This window comes from Aedes albopictus, chromosome 2 (assembly GCF_035046485.1).
Source record: "Aedes albopictus strain Foshan chromosome 2, AalbF5, whole genome shotgun sequence".
Taxonomy (NCBI): Eukaryota; Metazoa; Arthropoda; class Insecta; order Diptera; family Culicidae; genus Aedes; species Aedes albopictus.
Window position 1 is genome coordinate 406,419,231 of NC_085137.1, and position 8,528 is coordinate 406,427,758.

Sequence of the window (8,528 nt, forward strand, 5' to 3'; positions counted from 1 at the left end):
TCATCCCTGAATGTCTTCAGGAATCCCTCAAAACATCCTCCAGAAATTTCTCCAGGAGTTCCTTCAGAAATTCTTCGAGGAGTTCCTCCAGATATTTCTCCAGGAAACATTGGAAACCTCAAAAATTCATCCAAAAATTCCTCCACATATTGCTTCAGGAGTTCCTCCAGATATACCTCCAGGAATTCCTTTAGGGATTCCGCTAGAAAATCCACTGCCAGATTTCCTCTAGAAATGGATTCCTCCAGGAATTTCTTTAGGAATTCCTCCAGGGATTCATCCTTTAATTTTTTCAGAAAATACACAAAAAATCCTCCAGGAATTCCTCGAGAAATTCATTCAAAAATTATTCAAAAATTTTCTTTAGGAATTCCTCCTATGATACTTCCAGGAATTCCTTCAAGGATTCATCTAGGAATTCATATAGGGCTTTCTTCAGGAATTCCTCCTGAAAATCGTATAGGAATTTCTTCCAGAATTTCTTCAAGATTTCCTCTAGGGATTCCTCCAGGAATTCCTCCGCTCCAGGAATTCATTTGTGAATTTCTCCAGAAATTCCTCAAAAATTCCTTCAGAAATTTCTCGAAGAGTTGCTCCAGACTTTCCTCCAGGAATCCTCAGAAATTACTTAGGGAATTCCTCCAAAAAAGTCTTTAGGTCCAGAAATACCTCCACGAATTCATTCAGGGATTGCTCCAGGAATCCCTCGAGGGATTTCTCCAGAAAATCTTCTAGGAATTTCTGCCATAATTCCTCCAAGAAAATTTTGTTCAAGTATTCTTCCACGGATGCCTCAAGGAAATCCTGAAGGAATCCTTCAGAAGGTCCTGGCGAAATCCCGAAAAGAAAGCGTGGAGAAATTCATGAAGGAACTCAAAATGAACTATAGAATAATAATTATAATGTGATGAAGGATTTCCAGAAGAAATTCCTGCAATGTTCATAGTAGAAACTCGTGGAGGGTTCCCAGAAGGTACTCAATTTTCCTAGAAGAAAACACTCTCACAAGGAACTCTTGCAGGAATGCCTAAAAAAACTCCTGGGGGATTTCAACAATCAGCTCCTGGAGAATTCCTGTAAAGAAATTCTGGAACATTCCTAAAAGGAACTCCTTGAGGGTTTTCGGAAAGAATTTCTGGGGATTCCCAGAAATTTCCAAGACTGAACTCCGAGAGAATTCCTAGATGCAAATCCATGAAGGATTCACAGAAGGAACTCTTGGAGGATATCCAGCTGGAAATCCTGGACGAGCTACAAGTAACGTTAGCTTGAATCCATCAGAACATCGTTATAGTAATCCAAGTACGATGTTATTGATTAACTTCAAAAGAAACTCCTGCAGGAATCCCAGGAGGAAATTGAGGACTTTGGGACGAATTTCAGAGGAATTTCCTAAAAGAATGCTGGAAGAAGCAACTCTTTGAAGAATTCTTGAAGAAATTCGTGATGAAATCCTACATAAACTTGAAGCAATCCTCGGAAAAAGTTTTAGGAGGAATCCCAGAAGGAATTTTTAAAGAAATGTTAGTGGAAAAAATCTTGTAAGACTTTTCGTGGGAGCTTCGTACGAGATCCTCAAGTAATTTCAGAGAAGCAGCAGAATTAAAAATAAACCTCAGAAAGGTTCATACAAATTCCAGTATGTAATACTTGCTGTATGACGCCGCACAGAGAAGCTCACCACCTTCAATCAATTGGGAACCACTACAGCGCCACGCCGATCAACGGGAAAGAATTTCTTCTCCTTTTCGTTGCCGTCGTGCGCGCATCGACTTGCCCAGCTAAGCTAAACCAGGTTGACGGTATGCGACGTGTCATGCCGAGTAAGTACGCCCGAGAACAATTGAACCAGTCATTACTTTTCTTGTTTGTCGTGCTTCGATCTCCCGAGCCTTTTGAATAGCTGCTTACAACGTAACCATGTTTAATATTATGCCAACAGTTCGCCCCCACGACATCTATAGGACAAGCTCGCGTATATGGTAATAAGAAGATTAAATGAAAGAAGAGAACTAACCTGTTTCGCTGGCGTAAGACCTTCACCTTCGAAGGCAGCCGGGTCCGGACGTAGTAATCGAGCTTCCCCTTCAGCTCCTCGTTGGTGCTTCCGTCATCCACCAGGATGATCTCCTTCAAGAGCCGTCCATCGGCCGTATTCAGCACGCTGTGAACCGTCCGGACCAGCACCGAGTACGGTTCGTTGTAGAAGATGATGATGACGCTGGTGGAGGGAAGATTGTTGAGGTCGTACGTTTTCCTCTTGCACGCCGGATGTCGTTCGTCCGGCGGAGTCCGATTATAGCTCAAGTGCTCGCTGAGTTCCTCATTCAGCGCAATCGTGGCCAGTTGCTTCTCGCCAATCTCCTTCGCTTCCCCCTTCAAATCCACCCCCTTGCCGCTATCCCCGAGACCTTTCTCCTGCTTCCGAAGGTCAGCCAGTACCAGTTGCTCGTAGATCTTGTCCTGCCCATCGGTGCCACCCACGATCAGAAAATTTCCCCGATTCAACGATCCCACCAGCCCGTTGGCAATGGGAATGCTATTCGCGTTGCCACCATCACTGCCATTCAAATTTTTGAAGTAGAACAACACAAACAACCCCAAAATCAGCAACAGGACCAGCTTCGAGTAGAGGTTGCGCCGGAAGCTGAGGCCCCCGCGGAAGAACATTATTGCGGCCGTGGCATTTGCTATCCTTCTGCTCGGTCAATAGTGACAGTGTTTCGCTCCTCAATCGCACTTATTTCCGCCTAATGAAATTAATCATCACTGCCCCATTCGTTTCTTCTCCGAGCTATCACCTATCCAGAACTGAATGAATGAGCGGGGGTGACGACGGACGACGACGAGGGCGGATGAAGATGCTGTTGAATGTGTCAACCACGTTTGCAATTTTTTTTTCTTCCAGCGACTTTTCAACTAAACTTCCAACGTTTTTTGAAACCGAACGACTCGTTGGAATCTTCACCCTATTAGTAAACCGCAGACCATTCACTTGACTTCGGATTCACCTTTCTTCGGTTGCAATTAATGAGACAAAAATCACACAAACACTCTGGAATTCGCTGTCAATGGAGGAGAGGTAATAAAACAAAATAAAAGTAGAGCTACTACTTCAGGAGACGCGACCGAAATTACACCAAATCCCGTTGCTCGCGCACCGAACGATGGACGGTAACTGACTGGCTGGAAGAAAGAACAAGCAGCCTGATGATGACTTTGACGACGCGACGACGACGACGTCGGTGGAGTGGACGCAAAAACGTCTCACGCTCAAGCTTTTTCATGCGTTAATTTAGGTAATTTGTGTGCGATAATAGGTAATTAAAAAAAAAGAATCATATTTTGCGTTTGTAGCTCAAACAACTCAAACAACTAACAAGGATTTATACCTATACTACAATATATATATATATATATATATATATATATATACCGTCCATATATTACGTCAAGTTTTAAGGGGGGAGGGGGATCCAACAAAGTGGGACGACCCATACAAAAATATCAGAGCTTTTATACAAAAAAGGTTTGGCATAGGTGGCGGAGAGTGAACATGAATGTTCCCTGAAAAATGATTTTTATTTAAATTTTAACTAGAGCTATGATCACAATCATGTGTGATGCAAATCAAGCGTTACCATTCTTTAGCGTCTTCAGCGTCGTCGTCGTCGTCGTCGTCGTCGGTTCGTGGCGTCTCTCCCGGTGTGTGAGAGAGAACGCGACGCTACCAGAAAAAAGGCTTTTGTTGACTGATGCAAACAAAAGTCGATCGTCGCGTCAGCGTCGTCGTTATTTTATTAGAACAACAAAAGGCTTTTTTCAACGAAGGGGTCCGGCATGGAAGTCGAAAAAGGTGGTGACAAAAGGCTTGACTAAAGGTAGGAAAGGATATCACGAAGAGCATTCAAGGATGGAAATCTATACACACTCAGATTTGATTACCGAAGTCGGTAAAATTTTACTGAGTTTTTGAACAGCAGAGTTAAGTCAGTAATAATTTGCAAGTACCGAAAACTCGGTAAACTACGAAGCTTTCGAGCTGTCAAATAAAAACTGATTTAGTCAGTAATAGTTGATCCAACTTTTACTGACTTTTCGGTAATCTTTTTTTTTTCCAAAATAAGTTTCTTTTAGCTATAATTTCCTCATTTTCGATAAATTCTAATTCAATCATCCTTGCTCTTGAAAGGTATGAAAACCCATAATGCTATGTACCGTTCCCAAAAGATCCGGCAGAACTAGATCGACTTTTCGGCTCCTAGAAAGACCCTTTACTGGAAAATCCTGCTGGTGCTGTGTTTGAGCTAAGTGAATCCGTTTCGCAAACCATGCCCCAGCAGAGTTGTCCGGTCCAGCTATGCTGCTACATAAGTAAACAATTTGTCGAAGACCGTTTCTAGTTTTGTCTAGGAGTTTCGAATACTTACGGCAAGAGTGAATGAATTTCAATTGTAAAATCATTCTGCATTCTGGAAAGATGGCGTCGGGTTCGAGATCTGATGTTCCGAGTTTCATTTGCGTTTTTTTTCTATTTTTGACAGCTGGGCACATGGGCGAATGATGTTTTTATTGTTTTAACGAAAGCTCAGTAAAAAGTAAGCCATTACTGAAAAGTCGGTACTTCCTTTTTACTGACTTTTGATTCTGTTGAGTAAATCTTCAATTTTTCGGTAATATCAGTACAAATAATTACTGTGTTCAGTAAAGTGTCAAATAATATTGCTGAACATCAGTGATATTGAATAAAAATGCTGAAAAGTCAGTATTTTTCGCATTTTACGGTCCAAAAACCGTAAAATAAATTACCGAACAGACAATCCCAGATTGAGTGTGTAGTGATCATGATCAGATTTCGAATGTTTCGCGGATGAACGGCACCGCGCGATCATGGCAACAACGATAATTTTTTTTGTTGTCAAGCGTTTCGTTGATTTCATCTGATTTCATTCACTTTTTAAGCATTCTTGCTTCCAGATATGCTTATGAATTTATTATTTCGAATCATAAATGCGTTATACGGGTGCATGAGTGCGGCATACATTATGATGAATAAAATTTATTATCTTCGCACCACCAAATCGAAGTCGCGGCTTGCTTAAGAGTTGCGAAGTTATCTCATGAGAATCTAATGTCAAAGCTAGAACAATGGACTGACGGTGGCGTCGTCATTCGCCTTGACGGAGGCTCTCTGAGAGAATTGCGCTGTGCGTGAAAACATTTTTTTTTAACATAGGAAAGGATAGGAGCTGCATTTTCAAATGCTTATAATTCTTTATAGAAATTTTTTTAAGAAAAAAACGTTCTTAATGTTATCGAATGAGATTTTGATACGCTATATTATAGACATAACATTGTGATTTAAAAACTTTTTGTCTAAAACCAGTTATAGTGTAGCTAATTGAAAGTATATTTCAAAACATTAACACTTTTTTCAATCTGAAGTCACTAAAATATTTTAGAAGCATATAAAAATGCAGCTCCTATCCTTTCCCATGCTAAAAAATATTGTTTTCACGCACAGCGCAATTGGCTTCTTTAACGGTGTTGAGATAATCCGCTATTCAGAATCTGCATGTCAAACTGAGCCGAAATCCAAGTTTTCATGAATTTTCGTGTCCGGGAACCTATTTAAAAATCAATTTGAAGTTTGTATGGGAGCGATTTGTCGAATCACCCCTCGTCGCAGTTTGTACTGGGCGGAGCTGTCAAACAGTTGCCCAGCTGTCAAAAGGTGATTTCAAAAATTTTTTTTGGAATTGATTTAAGGTACCAAAACAAAGTTCTAAAAATCTGAAAAAAATCACAGTGACTCAGAAAAAGGTGCTCTTCTGTATAAAACCAAAAAATCAATACATTTTTCATAATTTAAAAACCCAATTCTCTCAGAGAGCCTCCGTCAAGGCAAATAGTTACGTCCTCAAATCGTAAACAAACAGGATAACTGGACGCATTACACACCAATCTAAAAAGGACAATTTTCACGGAAATATTGTTCAGCAAGGAAATTAGAAATTTTATTTGCACAAATTGTACTCTACTGTTTCATTTTTTGTTTATTATGAACATTAGTGTTATTAATTGGCTTCTTTAGCGGTGTTGTGATAATTCGATATTCTGAATCTGCATGCGAAACTGAGCCGAAATCCAAATTTTCATGATTTTTGGAGCCCGGGAACCTACAGTGTATCAAACAATTGTCCGTACAGCAAATTTTTGGTCAAAATAATTTTTCATTCAAATGTTTTTAACTTTTTTATACGTCAATCAAAAACGCTGAAATTTTGACCAATCATAAACCATATATTGCAGCTCCATTGGTAAAATTTTGAGCGAGATCGAATAAGTTTTCTGAATGTTATAGAACTTTTAGTAAAACTTTTAGGATTTTTGAACACATTTTTAAAACATTATATCTCAATATGTAGTCGATGAAACTTTTTCGATCTTTTTTGTGTTACAGCTTATACCTAAGGCTTTCATATGCAGCTTCGTTTGAGGTTTTATATTCACTACAAAAGATATGAAAAATCTGTATATATTCAGAGTATTATTTGGAAATTTATTATATTTTGATCAATAAAAGTGCCAAGTGTTTTCAACTTTTTTAAACTCACTTAATGTAATATGTTTATACAGGACCTACTAAACAACATATGAAGAGTAGGTCCTATGCATTTTTCGTTCAGTTAATGCACTTTTATTGGTAGAAAACGTTTGGCAGATTATATGTTAAAAATATGGTGATTTTTTAAATACCGTCAACTGCATAAGCAAATTATTCATATTTTTTGTAGTGAATATAAAACCTCAAACGAAGCTGCATATGAAAGCCTTAGGTATAAGCTGTAACACAAAAAAGATTGAAAAAGTTTCATCGACTACATATTGAGATATAATGTTTTAAAAATGTGTTCAAAAATCCTAAAAGTTTTACTAAAAGTTCGATAATTTTCAGAAAACTTATTCGATCTCGCTCAAAATTTTACCAATGGAGCTGCAATATATGGTTTATGATTGGTCAAAATTTCAGCGTTTTTTTTTTGACGTATAAAAAAGTTATAAACATTTGAATGAAAAATTATGTTGACCAAAAATTTGCTGTACGGACAATTGTTTGATACACTGTATTTAATAATCAATTTGAAGTTTGTATGGGAGCGATTTGTCGAATCACCCTTCAAACAGTTACCCAGCTGTCAAACAGTTACCCAGCTGTCAAAAGGTGATCGGCCGTTTTGTTCTCTTCGTCTTAGGGGTTTTTTTGAAACCAATTGAACTAAGAGTTGGTCTCAAATCCTTCCCAACTAAGCTGAATTATTTGGCCAAGTTTCAGGCAATTTGGCTGACAAAAACCCCCCATGACGAAGAGAACAAACCTGCCGATAATACCCATTGTCACCCTACCAAAATAAAGTTCTAAAAATCTGAAAAAAATCATAGTGGCTCAGAAAAAGGTGCTCTTTCGTATAAAATCAAAAAATCGATACATTTTTCTTAATTTAAAAACCCAATTAAAAGAAAAGGTAACTCAACGATGTATATGCGCATAAATTTCATTTTTTAATGTGTAAAACATTTCGACATTCTTTCACTTGCATTTGGGTACTTTATCGGTAAAGTTCGCAGCTTCCAAAGTGAGCTGCGATCGGACTTTGATATATATTTAGCGTGTTGCACCGATCCGACAATAAAGGGCAAAAAATTAATTATGTAATTGGGTACCGAGGATTGTTCACAATCTGCGAACTTGACTGCGGAAAAAATCGCGACCATGACGCCGCTGGTAATACGGTAATATTTCTGCAATTAAGAGCAACATTAACGGCGGCTACTATTCGAGCAACCCGCGCAGCGCTACCATTTTGACTTAACCACCCTTTTCCACACCGGTAGCAATCAAATCAGTCACCTTGATTCGTATCGGGAGGGCTGTCATATTCCCATATAATTTTTAGCAGCGCAACTGTCCCGCTACTATATTTGGTCACCCACCCATAGCGCTACTATTTTGCGAGCGCATCCAGCAGCGACCGGTAAAGTTTGCTGCAATGATGGAGGGCTGCCAAACGGGGTATAGAAGCGCACCGTTAAAGGTGCTCTAACAAATCAGAACTTCTGATATCGATATTCGACAGGATTGAAAACTATGAAAGCGTTATACCAAGGAAATGGGCACTAACACTCGTCGGACCACATTGAGCATGAACATTGAACATCTCTGTTTCAACCTTGGTTTCAACTCCCACAACTCGATATGCAAGGCACTACCCGCATAGATCCAAACCATACCTGAACAGCACCGGATATGGTTTATGGTCCATCCTCTACCATAATCAAAATGGTATACTCGACCGTAAGCCGACCATAGCTGGGTAATGTTCTGACCGTAATGGGTGATGTTTTTGAAGACCCGACCATACGGACAACGGGTCGTTAAGTATGTTTACCGTTTCAAAATCAGATTTTCTGCATACAAATTTCAGACGTGAACCGTAACGATAACGTACTCAATATAGTTGACCAAT